This window comes from Ostrinia furnacalis, unplaced genomic scaffold, assembly GCF_004193835.3.
Source record: "Ostrinia furnacalis isolate ACB-3 unplaced genomic scaffold, ASM419383v2 OfSCF2377, whole genome shotgun sequence".
Classification (NCBI taxonomy): Eukaryota; Metazoa; Arthropoda; class Insecta; order Lepidoptera; family Crambidae; genus Ostrinia; species Ostrinia furnacalis.
Genome location: NW_021132616.1, coordinates 52,197 through 69,688, shown reverse-complemented (window position 1 = coordinate 69,688; position 17,492 = coordinate 52,197). Strand labels below are relative to the sequence as shown.

The window sequence follows — 17,492 nt, the reverse complement described above, 5'->3', positions numbered from 1 at the left end:
CATAAACCCTATGCAATCTAACTTGAATTCTTTCGATAACACTCTCCAACCAAACGTTTATTTTAGGCAGTTGAGTCCTTCTATGGTCTCTGGATCCAAATAAGGGACGATGATGGTGCCAATGGAATTTAAGTGGGTGCAATACTTACCCGTATTTACTAAAATAATTTTATCCCTATTGTTACAGATAGCAGTGAAAAACAGGAGACCGGGACCTCTCGTGATGCTGAAACGGTACGTCAATGGTTAGTGTTTAACTAACTTTATTTTATATTTAATGTCATTTTACAGCCTGTTAATAACAGTTCGAAGAAATGTTATTACGACTAGCTTCCTGTGCATTCTAGTAAATGTAGTGAAATCAAAGTTATGATTTTACAGTCGCATCTTTAATTTTTGCCATAAATTATAATGAAAGTATACTTTTGTATATCGTAAAGTCTCTACATTTTTCTCATGTTTATTTTCGTTTTTGAAGCCAATTTCCACCCACTTTTGAAATGTAACCTTAATTTTGCTAGACTAAAAACCTAAATTCGCAGAATCTCACCATTACTAAATGAGTAAACCTCTTCCTCGTTCATTAACAATTGATGTGTTACTACGATTCGCGGCAGGCGCCCGGTCCACAGACTGTGCGCCCGCGCAGCTCGCTACACGGTCGTGCGGCACGCCTGCATAATGCCTGCACATTCGAGACCTATTTTTTGCTGTAGCGGGAGTGAATTTTAAATCGAACATGTCTTTATAAGAGCCCGGTATCTACTTCTTGCGCCTTCACGTTCCGAACCCCCTACTATTAGATTTGGTAGAAACAATAGAGCATCTCACGTTTTATTGTTTTTTGTTTTTGGCGTTTAGTTTTTAACAGAGCTTGCTCTGGAATCTGGATTACAATCTCACCCAATAGATAAGACTCAACTCTACATTTGTAATGAAGGGCACTTGTTTACTGTGTGAGGACTTTTTTTGACAGTTACCCTACCTCGTTTCGTGTAGGTACTTGGTGTTGGTTCTTGAAGAATATTCCTATTGTCAACTTTTGTTTTATCTTCTCCTTCATCCGCCTGAAATACTCATAGCTCGATTTTAAAACGTCTCGTTATTTTATCTTCATTTGTTATTTCTTAGTAATAACAATTTATATCCCATTCTTCGATTTTCTAATTTTGTTTTGAAAAACATAGCATCGTGTTTCCAGAAGTAAGGGCCCATAGTTGCATTGTAACGGTAGCCCTAGCCCGAATAATATCGGCGTTCTTTGTTTTAGCAATTGAGAGGTGGTTCGCTCGTGACGCTTCTGCGCTTCATTCTGTTTGTCGAGGTAAATCTGTGTTGCGGTTCCGAAGCAACATGTCTGCGGTTTTCTATTACCATAAGTAATGTGAACAATGGTTTATTGAAATCTTGGTACTTACATGGCCAAAGCAAGAGATGCATGTAAAATTTTACCAATGAACAAATTCCCGTTACAAGTACCAGTCAATGGTACCTACATCAAACTATGTTTTTGATAGATATAGCACCTTTTAGAACGTTACATAATATGACAGTGTCTGAAAATTAGAGAAACTAATCCAAAATTCAGAAGAGATTACTACAGATTCGCTTTATTTATTAAGTACTAAATGTATAATAAAATGTAGAGTATGATTTAAAATTGAGACACTGAATATAATTTTGATGAATGTGATAAAATAATGTAAAACTATTTTATTCAGTAACCAAACCATACAATGTAATGCCAGTATCAATACCGCAGCCACAAACAAATTATTGTTTATTTCTTGTCTTTAAACTGCACGTTAGTCCCAACTCCGCCCTTCGGATACACCTCCATATCTAGTCGGCTATCTGCCGGTGCGATATTATGAACAATATTAATCTTCTATCGCGGAATAAAATAGCTGGAAAGAACATTGTATGCTTCTGTGGGCGTGGATAGCACTGCGAGGAAGTATTAGTATACTAGATAGTTATAGTGCCTAGATAGTTCTAGGCAGAAAAATCTTCAAAGTTGATCAGATCTTTCGGGACTTTTAAAAATTCTGGCAGAAGGGACACTTCCAGTTCTTAGACAACATCTAACGTTCCAAGTCAGAAACACTCCAATTAATGCCAGAGAAGTCTCGGCTAATTGAATCCCAATACTATTTGTAATAGGCCAACGAGAATTTGTAGCGGAGATTTGTTATTAAGATTACGAATGAGCAGTTATTTTTGAGATTAAAATCTGTTTATGGGCGAATTGGAAAGGATAGTGCCAGGGTATGGACCAAGTGTCGCCCAGAATCAACCCATAGTGCATTTTGTTCCTTAGGTCTATACTGATGTGTAAACCGAAGCGCACTGTAATCTATTCCTGGAGTTAAGAGAAAAAAAGAGTTTTGTTTTGAATTATTTACATATAAAATATCATCGATGTATACGTACTACGCATAAGATTTCGCGATTTTTGCATTAAATAACACTCGCTATGTTGAACTTAACCATACTGCTGTACACGTTACTTTAGTGCGATTTAGACATTCTTTAAAAACGATCTAGCGCTGTTTTGATTGTTTGGTAAGTTGACAGAAATTAATATTTCCAAAATGAAGCAACAAGTTTTAGTTCTCTATCCTTGCAATAAAACAATTTATTGGTGTATTACAATCGATTATTGAAGTTATTGTAAGCTAAAACTTCTTGCTCCATTTTGGAAATAATTAATTTTTTCAACTAACCAAACTACTGCAACAGCGCTTGATCGCTTATAAAGAATGTCGATGTCGTACTAAAGTATGGTGTACGGATGCAGTATGGTTACTTTCAACATAGCGAGTGTTATTTAATGCCAAAATCGCGAAATCTTATGCGTAGTACGTATACATCGATGATATTTTGTATGTAAATAATTCAAAACAAAACTCTTTTTTTCTCTTAACTCCAGGGATAGATTACAGTGCGCTCCGGTTTACAAATTAGTATTGGCCTGAGGAACAAAATGCACTATGGTTTCATTCTGGGCAGCACTTGGTCCAACTTCCATACATGGATTGGCACTGTCCTTTATACATGGGAATAAATGTTGGCTATTAGAATGTTAATGCAAATTATTTCTGCAAGTATTTTCACTTTAGTTTTTAGACTGTTGATTGTTAATTTGGTGTAGCATCATCGCGCATATTTTGTTACTGCTTGTTAAACCTTAGGCTATTTGTCCTTTAGCTTGACAATTTTCCTAAATTAGCTGTGAAATATTGTTGGTTTTTAAATGTGATATCGTATGAGCCGCTCGCGTATATTGAAATAGGAGAGGAGCTAGATGGATGTCTCCCATTTATACCGGTCAGTTGGGTTGGCCCTCGCCTGCCGTCGTGCCTCCTTTACGTTTGTCACTCAAGTGAGCGTGGACTTGCTTGGTGTAGTTCAGAATGAATCATAACTTTCTTAATAAACTTAACTGTAAAGTACAAACAATCATCATCAACATTTCAGCCATAGGACGTCCACTGCTGAATATAGGCCTCCCCCAATGCTTTCTATGTTGGTTAATCGATTGGTAGCGGCCTGCGCCCAGCGTGGAATGTCCACCTACAAGGTGGACGGACGACATCGTAAAGGTAGCGAGGAAGCGCTGAACAAAAAATAGGTATCTTTTATTTCCGTTCCGTTATCTACTTAGTTTTTGATGTTATGACAAAAAGGCTGTCGTGTCCATTTGCATAATGTTGTCACTGCTAATTTAGATACTGTTGAACGATGACTATAACATGTCAGGAAACGGAATTGAATATTACTTCGATTATGATTAATAATGAAACACTGAATCTAAACGAGGCTTTGATGAAGACTAACAGGAACTATGCAGCATTAAGATATGCGAAGATGTATTCGAAATAAACCATCTCACGGGGGGTATGTGCGTGTAATTAAACTCTCGTAACTCATCAAGCAAGATGATGTTTCTTCATTTCAACCTAGTGCAGTTCCACTGCATATAAACCCATCTCACTCATTAGCAATATGAATAGATTTTCTAGAGACGTATTGATACAGGAACTTTCCTTTTACATTTTTATGTGTCCTAACTTTTTGTAATTCGAAGTTCTAAATATTATAATCATCATCATCATCATCATTTCAGCCATAGGACATCATAATTTGACTTTCAAGTCAAATTATGATGGTGCAATCCAGTATACCACACACCTACGATTGTTAGTTACCTTACAAACGCTTTTTTGAATTTGCAAACAATCTTGCCAGTCTTTGTTGATAGACGAATATTGTATGAGTCTAACTTTCAGACCTACTTTCAAAAGTGTACAACAAGATAATTATGAATTATTATTAGAACGACTTAACAGCTTATATCAACTCCTTACGTAATATAATTTGAAATGCCATTAAAAGTAGAAATATTGGGAGAACAGACGCCCATTATAAATTCCCAATACGGCTTTGGAATTAGAAGTGTTAGCGTCTTAAGGTAATTATTAAGTTTTAGGCCTCAGTTAACTCCCCCGGACGTCCCAAAGTATTATTAATAACTTATTGGTCTGTTCTAGTTAATCTTCTTAGAGGCTGGACAAGCGCCCCGTATCCTAGGGGATCAGCATCGGTAATGAGTGTAACAAATGGATTGGCCACGGCCATTTTGTTTAATATCACACTTTTATATTACGTGACTGTAATGGACACTCAGTGGTCAGTAGTATGGAGATCTTGATAAAGATTAGTCTTTTTAATTCGGATTCTTACAAATTTTGAGGACGAAACTTGTACCATAGTACAGATGGATTTTGTATTGTTTCTTTTCATGTTCCGACATCATTTCTCAATTTACCTCTTCCTTATTTAGAAAGATAATATTTGCCTAGATTAATTAAAGTGTTTTCGCTACAGCATCGCAATTATCGCTTGAATATTATATTTATTCAGCCATAACTAACCTTTTTATCTACAATTATTAATATAATTTACGCAACCTCCGCGTTCAAATTATATTTATTGAGGCGTATAAATTGTTTACTCTCTCCAGTATATTTATTGGACAGAAAGTTTGTTTGGATACGAGATAAATCGTGACACACCCAGATCTTGCGCCATATACTCAGCATTACTGGGAGTTGTGTATTAGGAATTAGGTACAGGCTATGTCAAAGGAATTCGCGGAATTGATCTTGATCGGATGATTCCTATTAGGATTGATTACATGGATGTTGTTGCTTATCTTATCATTGCAGTTTCCAGAATTTGAAATCATTGATATGTATAATGACGATTATTAAATTGTTGCAGAGTAATTATTGTTGTAATTTTGTAAGAAAGGAAATAACGGCTAAACTATCTTAACATTATTCTACTTTAAAGGCAGACAGACATGTTAGTGTAACTCTAGTGTCATCATCATCATAGTCATTAAAGCCATCTGTAGTCCACAGCTGGACATAAGCCTCTCCTAAGGAACATCTTGATCTCTCGCTTTAGTTATCTTTGCTGCTGCAGCTATCGTGATTAAACTTCACATTTGAATGTCGTTTTCTAAGAATAGACATATTTACACACTTAAACGAAATATGGTTTATACCTAAGCCTAATTTACGTTTATAACTTACTCCGACTTAGAAGTAGTACCCGTATTTCTTGATCATTCCTTGTAACTTGCATCGGTCCCATGGTCCGGCCGGGCGGTCCACGGCTAATCGGTTTAAGTAATGTTCATTAATTAACGTCCTGCCCGTCGGATTACCGCCCGCGGCCGGTGTCCACTCGCGAACACCAATATTTTGTCAACCGGGATAGGCTTGGAAAATGGATGCCAAATAGAGGAACAAACGTTTTAGTTTCTTAGCTTCGTCTTAAATATCGTATGTCCTTTGTCTGGAAATTTTGTATTGTTTGGCTGATGGAAAAATGGCTGATAACAGTGACTCAGTTTCTTTGATTTTTTCTTCTTAGCACGCGTCCACACGCGCTTTAGAAAAAAAGCCTGATTCCATGAAAAAATACTATAGTGACTTTTATTGCATTGTTACTGGATCTTAGAAAACCTACTACGAATCCAATTTGATTTATCATAGATTGAGCGTAAGCTGTGTTAACGCTAAAAATAATTAAAAGCTATCACGATGACCTGCGTATACGCCGAAATGATCACTTATATTGCCATTATCTATGAGTCAGTTTCCTCAATGGGTAGATCATCATTCCAAACATGGGAGGCGAATATATGGCAGCATTTTCTGACTGTCTTAAACCTATAACTGGCATCCTCACTAAAGCCGACTATGGCACCGACATTAATCGTAATTACAATGATGAAGCGGTTTCTTGTCTGTTCCTCTCCGTAATCAATTGTAGCGTATTATGTAAATGGCATAAGCACCTAACTAGCTTTGGTATCGTTATTGATGGCAGCCGTAAACGTTTCTTTTCGTTAAATTGCGGCGCTTGTTTTGCTGTTGAATTTAAATGTTTTATTACGGTTGTCTCTAGATGCAATTTTGGAATCGTCTTTAAATATTACAGTATCAGTAATGTCCATCAATTCGATTAGTCTCTATCTGAACACATTTAACTCTATAAAAAAATATTAGCCCACGCATATTTTTGCGGTGATGCAAATACTTACAACATTGCACAAGCATCATTTGTGTATTTTCAGAACTAACCAAACTTGTACAAAATTGGCTCGTAAAGTTTTTGAAAGAAATTGCGGTTCAAGTCCGAGATTTGTGCGATTGATGTTGGCCATTTGTTCCAACTGATTGGGCCGTTCAAGGGATGGATCTTCGCTGATTGTTTTCCGCGAACCCTTCAGGAATAATGAAAACTGTCGATCCGGCCGAAGATAGCCAATCTACTGGCTGATGTATATGTGGTCTTTACGTTCTGATCTTTTAAATTGGTATATTTTTCTTGAAAATAGGGTGATAAAAGACGCTGCAGTTAAGTCTCAGATTTATGTTGACGACATGCTGATGCAAGAATAAAAGGATATTTGAAAATGTATACTAATGTCTAACATTAATAAAACTGTAAGTAGTATTCGGACTCTGGATTGATTGGAGGCTAATCAAAAAAACAATATTACAACAGTGATAAAGTGACCACCGCCTAATTCGAGCAGAAGCCGATCCGGCATCTCATAATCTGGGCCCATAGATCATCCCGACGGGCGCGCTGAGGCCAATTGTCGAGATTGGCATAATGACACTAGCCTCAGGCCACCGCTAACATATGACCACATTACTGTGACACGCTTGACGCATGTCCAATTATTACACACAATCTGTTAGCCCGCGTAAAATATGAATAAGGTGTAGTGTTAAAGCACAGCCTGAAGAGAACACATGGCACTTAGGCAAAAATGCAGTGACAAAAATAATTTATGCGTGGTGCTGTCGCATAAGTCGCTAGTTAGCGTTTATTAAAACCACACAACCATTTACAGTTGATTTAAGACCGAGTCTTAAAATTTGTGTTCGTGGAAATTTCTGAGTCTACGAGTACACGGCACGGTATGTCTTCTGTTTGTCGTATAAGCTTTCTGTTTTGCCTAGACTATGTTTACAGTGAATATATCGTATGTTGCGTTAGTCACTTGAAGGGGCCAGATAATGTTCCCTGTGAATAAATCCTAGACTCGCTATGCCGGGAAACAAATGGACTGCGTAGGAGTGAAATATTGCAAAAACTTTTTAAAATATTGTCTCCCCAGTTGCAAGTTAGAGGGAGATAATTAAAATTTGACATTTACTGAATAATATAGGAAACAAGCAGTCAATAAATAAGACCATGCATTCGATTGTAATACAAATGTTAAAAATATGACTGAAAATAAATCGTTTGCAAATGCAATAAAGTTACCGATACTTAGCGATATTGCTATTCTAAAATAAAACACAGCCGGTCCTCCAATAGAATTGATAGTTGTAAATATTATTACCGATACCGGTCAGGGTCTGCGTTCACACCCACCGCTAGCATTTGATTAAGAATGGGCTAATGAAATTAATAACCGTGGAACACAAGCTAGCGCCTCCTTCGCGCTGACAAATGACCGAGTGTAATTTCACACGGGACCTTAATAATACAGCGTCGAAGCTGACATCCTTTATGGCCGTTAGAAGGTGTTTGTTTTGTTGTGTGTTTACTTTTCAAATTATAAAACCTTGTGATGAGATTGATTTTTCTTTGTGCATTTTATAAGAGCATTTTTGTTTCTGAAGATCATCACTATTTCACTAAGCCATTTCTTTATCTAGTCTACTTTATTACCTATCATCAAAGTTACAACTTGATCCTGAATTTCCTCTAAGCTCTAGTAAGTATCACACATTAAAAAGCACAAAGATAGCAGATAGAAATCTATTTAACGACTCACGATTTGTAAGGTACTATGTAATCGTAGCGCATTTGCGCATAACCACCCATGCTCCCACCAATTATCTTGAGTAGGCTTAAATTTTCTTGGTATCGTACGGGTATTTATCATAGTGCACTTGTCCGCAAAGACGGGACGCACGGAAACGAGATCGTCGCTGGCTGCGCGCGCGCCGATAAATCTGCCGCACTTACCTCGCAACCGGTAAATAACTATGGGATTTCCGCGTGCGAGAACGCGATTCACCCGAGCATAAATCTATGCCCATATTGTGATATTGTGTTGCCATTATGGTCCCTCGGAAGGCTGGACGTCACATAAATACCCCGGCTCTGTCCGGCTTAGCCCCTGACGCTTCTCAATGGTGCCTCTGACGCAATTTCCATCTGGCAGAAAAAGATGCTCTTTGAATGCATTTCTTGGACTTGGACCTTTTATGTATTCTAATTTGTAGGTCGTGTATTTGATTACAACTATTTTCTTGACCCTCTTTGAAGTCTGCTAAACATTTGATGTGTTGTTTATTAGCTTCATTAGAAGAACTGCGCGTCAGTTTTTGTTCTTACTATGCTTATGTACCGCTAGCTATTTTGAATATTTTGCATAGATAATTTGTTAACCAGGTTAGTGTGGTACATTTTGCAGATGATAGTTTACAATGTAAACTTTACATTACCCAAGTGTTTTTTGGTGAATATTCTTGGTGGAACCTAAAATTTTTCCTCATATATTTATTCAATCAAAATTCGTTATTTGTGCAATAATATGCCCTTTTCCGTGCATACAAAGTTTAGGGGAAGCTTTGTCCATCATAATCATCATAATACAACATCGGACATACAATTTTTACCAATGCGAGGCGCACGACAGAATTCATGTGCCTTTATTATGTGAAAAGTCGCCTATTGTTTTAATGATAGGTTATTGTAATTTAAAATAACTTTATGTAATTGATACGAGTATTTATGAATAAGTAATGAACATAACAACATGCTTAATGTTCCAAAATATGAGCTGCAACTGTTTATGTATAAATAAAAGGCTGAAATTTCCCATGGTAGATCTCTATCAGCACTCCTCTGAGTGTGCAGGCCAATTCTGTCATCCATGCTGCCTTTTGCACGTCCTAATAGGGCAGGTATGCGGCGATGGCGATCGCGCCGACGAACGAGCGATGCTACACGTGTTCCAGCGAAATTACCATTATTATCGATCATCTCGCGCCAGCGTCTCGTAACGACCGCAATAGGCGCGAGTCCGACTCCGCAAATTTTATCGCAACAACTCCGATGCTCCGGTCGTACCGTTACGGTCCTACAATTTGAGCCTTGTTTATTTTGCTTGAATAAAACACTTGATCTCGCAAAGGTCTACGACCCGCATCTTAATGTGTTTCGGTGAGCACCGGCACCTCGCGTCTCGACGTCTGGCTGACGGCTGGACGACTAGCAACAAATCTCCGGCTAATCGCACGCCCCACCGAACGTTCTTAACAACAATGATAGCCCCTTCTTATTACACACGTTTAGTGCTTCACAGAAAATTGAATTGTAATTGCGCTCTAAGAGAAATGCTAAACGGCCCATTCTTTCTTGATTGCACGTTGCGTCGACGAATACTGGTGTGCTTATGCCTAATAGGCACCGCTTGATTCTCGCAGCAATTATAGCATATTAACTGAATTGTGTTCTCGGTACGTTCGCAATTTATGTTATTATTAAAATTATTATTTCGCGTAGTATCGTGTGTGATTTGTGGGGTGCGTCGTTCGTTGGCGGCTCGTTCGGGCCGAGTTATTGAGACCGCTTTGTTACTCTGTCATGTTGATGTTAATTTTATTTAGTGTCCGTGAAATTGGTTGTAGAGTGCTCTTTGTTCGTTCTATGATAATTCGCATTGAAATGTTTAGTGCATAATAACCAATCTGATTTGAGCTACGGTTATTATCGCAGCAAGGTTCGTACCAATAGTCATTTCTGGATATCAAAGCAATAAAATGGTGAAAGAGTCTATTTGGTTTCATAATGACATTTTGCTTTTATCCTTATCTGTTTCTCTTTCTACCAAAACTTGCACCTCTACGCGAAATGAATAAAAATGTTTTATTATCATTTCGATTTGATAACTTATTGATAAGCTCGAAAGCCTTGAAATGGCGTTTTGTATCCATTTCCATATACAGTTCTGAGGTACAGAATTCGATCACTAAATCGTCCGTGTCTATGTCCATATTAATAAACCTAACAAAACCTTTAAGGGCATGAGTACTCTTGAACTTGCCGTTAACATTATGCTTAGGACTTGGTGCGAAATGTGATTCTGGATTTATTGTCATAGCCGAAGCTCTCCGTTTCTTGTAAATGGTACTCGTTAGGTACTGCCCATATATTTTTGTAGTGCGGCGAAGTCGGGGTAGTACTATTTTGGTTTTAATTAAAGGGGAAAAGGTTTTTACCACGGTTGGGTTTGCTTGTTAGATTGCAAGTTACTTCACAAGTACTTATTGCTTGTAAGTTGTAACTGCTCTGACTGAACAAAACTATGAGAAATTTTTGATTTTATTCTTTGGTTAGGTACTGAATTTAGGTGAGTATCTTCTTTTTTGCATCAATATATTCACTGTCTTGTTTTTCAGAATTATACATAATAGTAATTGTATATTTTAATTCTTTCTAGGGGAGCAGTTCGTTGTGATTTTATAGGTCTTGTTTCTATCATACAAGAATAATCCTCATCCATGCGCCTAGCTGCACCATAACCGTTCCAACTTGTCCATCCATATTGCACTCATACAATGCTTATGCGATTCCTTCACCATTCTCAGTTTACGCTGTTTATGTTATTGATAAACTAACACGGCCGACACGGCTGTAACATAAATCGTATACTTATCACAGTTCGGTGTACCGTTGTTGAATGCGTTGCGCGCGCGCAGCGATTTTCAATACGAATTATTTTACACACGGCAGTCGTGTATGCGTCGGCCTTACACGGCTCCCTGTAACTCGGTCATAAGTCTGGCCTGTATGGGGTGAGTGAGATGACGCTGTGATGTGCGCCCATACTCGTAAGTGTAAACAAATAAACACTTCCCTGAAGAATGTAAAGGGTTTTGAAGATTGGATTGAATAGGAACATAATGCTTATTGCTACATACAGGAAAATTCTGGTGACTCTATGATTTAGCTAGCATAAGAACTTCTTAAAAAAATACCTAAAAATGTACCTACTCTTGGAAATCTTGTTAAACAAGTTCAATAAAAAGTGTCTTTTACGTTTTTAGGCTAGAACTAGAATTAAGGGCTTTTTTAGAGAAATTGTGTTTCTTTAATGAGCAACCACATCTTCTATACAATAGAGCTAAGTAATAAACTTTGATGGTATTATCATTCGAATGACCATAAAACTTTACAAATCTTCACTGATCCCATGTAGAGTTAGGGCCTAGATCCTTGCAAAGTAAATAAATGTGTCTCTATATTTACTGGCCTGGTAATTTCCCTATAATAAGGATGCGATGGCATTACATTTTATAAGACCCGTACCAAGAATATCAATTTCTCTTTTGAAATATGGGATTGGAAGCCGAGGAAAACTAGAAAAGTAGAGCTGTTGAGCCTGTTGATTTAAGCCTCTAGCATTTGTTTGTCTTTTGATCTGATTTTTGTATTAATATGCGCAGTAGATACGCTTCCAGGCTAGTGATGATTGTAGGTTGTTTATTCCTGTTTTAATAGTGCCTTAAATAATAGTGCTTACAATAATTAATTGAAATTTTATCTATTTTCAATCAGAGTATATTTTCCGTAACTGCTCGTGTACAAATTGCTTGTTATTGTCTAAAGTCTAAACCGATATAACTTGATGGATTTGATAACTAGGTGGCTACATGTAATTAATGTAATAAATACTTTTAAACTATTGTTAAGAGATAATAGACGTTTATCGCGCCCAGGATCTGGTTCTACTTAAAAGGTAACAGTTATTAATAGTATAATTGACCCAGGAACAAATGGTATTGCGTTCTATTTCCTATAATCTTTAATTAAAGAGATCTCAATCGGAGTAACTGTACCACGATAGCGCTTTGAATCAGGGCTATCCCTCATTAGGGCAAGCCTAGCTAGAGGTGAACTCTTAAATTAGTACAATATTGTCCTTAATATACTATTTAGAGGGGCACAAGCAACTATCTGTCCATTTGTGTATCTCTTTCATTATTTACCTATTACTTGCCTGCTTGTATAACTTTCTTTCAAATAAAAACTATTCTATTCTTATTTAGGGTTGATACGTTTTCAAAAATGCTGTCTTTTTTCAAGTTAGGTTGAGAACATAAGATGAACAATAAACCTGTAGAATTTGAAATTTCTGGTATCCTAAGAGTGGTTCTTATTAGTATTAGGCATAAAGCAGCTTCTCATTTATCTGAAACAGATATGAAAATGCTTGATGAAACTAATTCAAACAGCGTAGAAACATTGAAAAGATGTCCAGTGACATAGTAAGTAAGAGACATGTACTAAATGAGCTACTAAGAGCCATCGGCTAACATTTAATACTAATCGATTCAATTACCTTGTTAGCAAGGACCACTTTCACACTCATAATTATAAATCAGCACGACATTCTCTTATCTGACTACCCTCAGGTCGCAAACATTAAATCGTGGAAGCAGACGTGAGAACCTAAAGCTGCTTAAAATATACAGACTAGCTTCTGCCAGTGGCTTAGCCTGTATTTACATAATGTAGAGCCTATTTACATCTGGAATAACGCTCCTTTCAAATAGTAAATGAGATTTTCCGATAAAGTTCAGTGGTTGCGGATTTACCCTTCCTAAAAATAAATCCGCTCTCTCTTTTTGTGATGTATGATATTTTTATATCCAATAAATACTCCATCTATTTCCCCACTCCCTTGTGGTGTACTAAACTATGATTCGTTACAAGATGTTTCGTCGCAGAGATACTTTAAAAATTGTAACGTAAAATAAAATAGAATATCTATAAGGCATAGAATTATGGAAAATGTACTAACTGAATGGCAAAAGCGTCTACGGAACCGTGAGAACCGATAATTCCAAGTGTGAAATGACATTTACAACTCAAGCTCTACCGTCTCTCTGTAATTAGATCGTAACTCTGAAATAGTACTCATTACTGGATAATAGGGGTGGTAGTTAGGAAATATATTATGCTATTTATGTCAAATACAAACTAGACTACTGGACTCAAATAGACAAGACAATGTAGACCAAATTCTCCCTTTTGCCTCTGGTACCTATATTCGAGAATCGTCCTCGTGTAATGGAGACCAAATTTTAATGATGCTCGAACTGGACCATTTTTCTTGTCAAAAGTAAGCATTTTCTTTGTCTGGTGAGTTAACTCTGAGATGATAACTTAAAAAAAAAAACCGACTTCAAATGCGTGAACACAAATAATACCTATTCAACAAAAAAATAATCGTTCAAATTGGTTTATAATCGGCGGAGATATTGCGTATAAAAAAGTTCATCCCCAATTTTCCACCCTTGGGGGTGAAATATTTTCTTCAAATTCGCATGAAACCACCCTTTTGATAATACCTATTCATTAAAAAAATAATCGTTCAAATTGGTTTATAATCGGCGGAGATATTGCGTATAAAAAAGTTCATCCCCAATTTTCCACCCTTGGGGGTTGTTTTTTTTATTATTAAATTTAAATGGGACCACCCTTGAGGTATTACCTATACGCCGAAAAAAAATTTGTTCAAATCGGTTCATAATTGGCGGAGTTATCCGTAACAAACATAGAAAAAAAAATACGGGTCGAATTGAGAACCTCCTCCTTTTTTTGAAGTCGGTTGAAAATTAGAGGTACTATTCCAAACGAAATAAATCAATTTAATAATTTATTAGCAATATTCAAATATTAGTGTTTAATCGCGCCGATTTGCAAAGAATATCTGATCATCATAAAATGTAGAATTCGACGAGCCCTGCAAAAAGTTTGAAAACTTTTCGAAATCATGTAAAAGTAACAGGAAGGCGCTGGCTATGTTCAGCAGTGGACGTCCTGTGGCTGAAATGATGATGATGATGAAATTGTATATTGTGAACAGTACACAAGTTTTAATAATTGTAATATTCCCTCGTTCGTAGTATTCTTCCATTGTCACCCCTACGAGCGGATGTTATTGCCAAATTCTGTGCATATTTTGTCGACGGTATGCAAAGTTGTAACCCGGCATTGTATCGTGAGTCACTTCATTTGTGCTATTGTTAAAATCCATTTGCTCAGAAACCGATTTGGCACAGCTCGTAGAATTTAACAAGTCTTTAATTTTGTTGATTTAATGATGATGCTTTATTGGTCACAATTTCCATATTGGTAAGTTCTATAATCCGTTTTCCATTACGTACGTGCATAATGAAAGTATGTTTCAAAATAACAAAACTGTCATAAGTTGACTCATATAGTCACGTGTCTGTCAGTTCTTGTGTCGCAGAAAATTTTCTCAGAAGCTTCTTGAAACTTTTGTGGAAAATTCTATTAACTACTGTATTATACTTAACTCATGATTCATTGTACTCGTAATATGAATGTGTACCTACTTTGATAATCCAAACATATCCTGTACATTGAGTGAATTGTAAAACAATCATTTGGAGGTTAAGAATGCCTTTTGGTAATTTAAATTGTTTGCCTATTTGAATAGGTATTAGGTAGTACAAATTGAGTAAATTGCAAAATTTATGATTAATAATAATATTTATAATTAAATTAATTTAATTAAGTAGTTCACTCACACGCTAACCACAATGTAGCGACTCCTATTAATGAGGCCATTGATGATTGCAGAAAATGTTATCTAATTTGCAATAGGAAAGAGGAAAACTAATATAACATGTTCATAAGGATATTTGTTTTAAATAACAATAACACTACTAACAAATGCGATAGCTTAACTAACTATACGGGCGCTTTGGACATATCTGAACAAGATATGAAACAAGTTCTTGGTAAAGATGATATGTTTAATTCGTCAAGTGATAATATCAGTACTAAAACAGCATTAAATAATAAACACAACGATATAATTACAATTATGCTGGATAACGAGCGTGATAATGTATATTATGTTACATAAACTCCATTTGGTACCAACATCGGTTTAGCTCAAGGTCTGTCTGCTGATATAACTGACCTTCTGAAGAGCACCAGTTATCGTCTAGAAAACGCTGTGATTTTGCTTGTAAAAGTTGAGAATCAATGCGTGATTTAATCACAAGTTTTGTTAAAGCAAAGAGTTAATTTGTTTTGCAAGCGAAAGTTTCTGATGGATAACTTTTTGCATTCATTGTAACCCAAAATATGGGTGGGTTAAAAATATGCCTCTATTATTTTGAATGACATGTGTATGGCGGCATATCAAACTAACATTGTGGCATCTTGTCATTTTAATAGGTGCTGTTTTGCAAGAATTTGCAATAGTATAATAGTCTGATACTAACGTTGCACATTCTAAAATGAAGAAGAAATTATAGCTGTTTATATTTTATTATCAGCTTACTGGTAAATCGTAAATTTTATTATCTGCAACGAATCGTGATGTGTGAAGCAAGTATGTAGTAAACCTTGTGTATCTTTGGTTATCCTTCATGATTTATCAGTACCATATTAAATCTTTGCCACCGGTACAAAAGCACTTTCTCCGCAAATACAATCACACAGCGGTTGGTGGTTATAATAATTCCTCCGCTATAAATTGGAAGGAGCATCTTCGTCCCCGATAAATCCGGGCGCTGTTAACTTTCTCATAAGCGAGATTGGCTCTGATAAAAACCTATTGGTGTCAGACTCTCAGATTGTGCTGGGCGTACCTGAAAGCGCATGTACTGCACCTATCGCGCCGACACGGGCCACGGGCTAAACAAACACAGAGATAGCAGGCCCTAAGGCACCAGAGAAGAGCGGGGATATCGAGTTAGGATAGGTTTTTTGAAACATACAATGTTCGATTAGAGAACAGTCAAGGATAGGAAAACATTTTAAGCATAATTTACAAAATTCTCTTAGAAAATCTTCCGGTAGAGAACAGCTTTCGACTCTGCTGATGATTTAACATAAAAACTTTACTTACTCGAAATTACAATCTTAAAAACTCTGTTTTCATGTTAAATACTCTCAGTTAAAAGGTTACAAAATATTTGACCGGTGTTCTGAAACTACCATCGTATTTTATTAAATTTAAGTATCAATCAAGGATCAATGATAAGGAGACATGTAAAGTGCCCCATAAGGGCTACCTTTTCCTTTTTTATATTTAAACTAGCTGACCCGGCGAACTTCGTACCGCCTTAGTGTAGAGATTTTCTTTATATTTTTTTCCGTAAAAACCTTGTACTTGTTGTATTAGAAAACTACAAAAAAAAATCAGCCAAATCGGTCAAGCCGTTTTCATGTTATGTCGTGACAACGGAAAACGGGTTTCATTTTTATATATATAGATTTTGACGTTCATAAGTGCCACTTGTGGTCTAATCTGAATAAATATTTTTGATTTTGATTTTGAATGTTGGGCTTGCATCTGTTTTTGATTCATACTTAGGTTTATTTTCATAACACAGGCCTCAGTCTGACTTCTGAACAGCCAAAGGTCTGATTTGAACTTTCCCACTACCCTAGAGCTTCACCCGCTCCCCCTCACAACTTGGACCACCACCATCTTACCTTTCACCGTCGAGAGATATTGTCCATGCGGCCGCGATCCCTACGCCTCATTACCATATACTGCGCCCGTGACAGCATCGCAATTAACTATCTGTTTATTGTTGTTGAATTATAAACGGCATTGCGTGATATCACTTCTGGGTATGGACTAGGGTTGAATCGCTCTCGTGTTTGTTTTTGTCTACATATGAGTGGTTGGGTCTGGTGCGCGATATCTATTTATTATTCCTAGCGTTCATCATATCAGCATTGTGAAGTGGTGAATTCGTTGGCGTTCTTGTATTTGTTTTGATTGGATCCAACGTTGGTTTAATATTGCTGATGATTATTTAGTTTATGTCAGTTCCTTTATGACCTGTAGTCTAATAATAGCTAAGTAGATAACATTTTGATACGTG

At 36.6% G+C, this 17,492-nt stretch overlaps 1 protein-coding gene across 2 annotated transcripts in view; it reads left to right on the top strand.

Moving 5' to 3' along the window:
* Positions 1-17,492, top strand: part of Ntan1 (N-terminal amidohydrolase 1) — an 89,620-nt gene that overhangs the window by 21,091 nt on the left and 51,037 nt on the right. Inside the window, exon 2 of one of the 2 annotated variants that reach the window (XM_028307935.1) lies at positions 188-234. The gene's annotated coding sequence lies outside the window, so the exon portion shown is untranslated. Of the gene's footprint in view, positions 1-187; positions 246-17,492 lie in introns of both variants that reach the window. The other variant, XM_028307936.1, reaches the window with a different exon arrangement.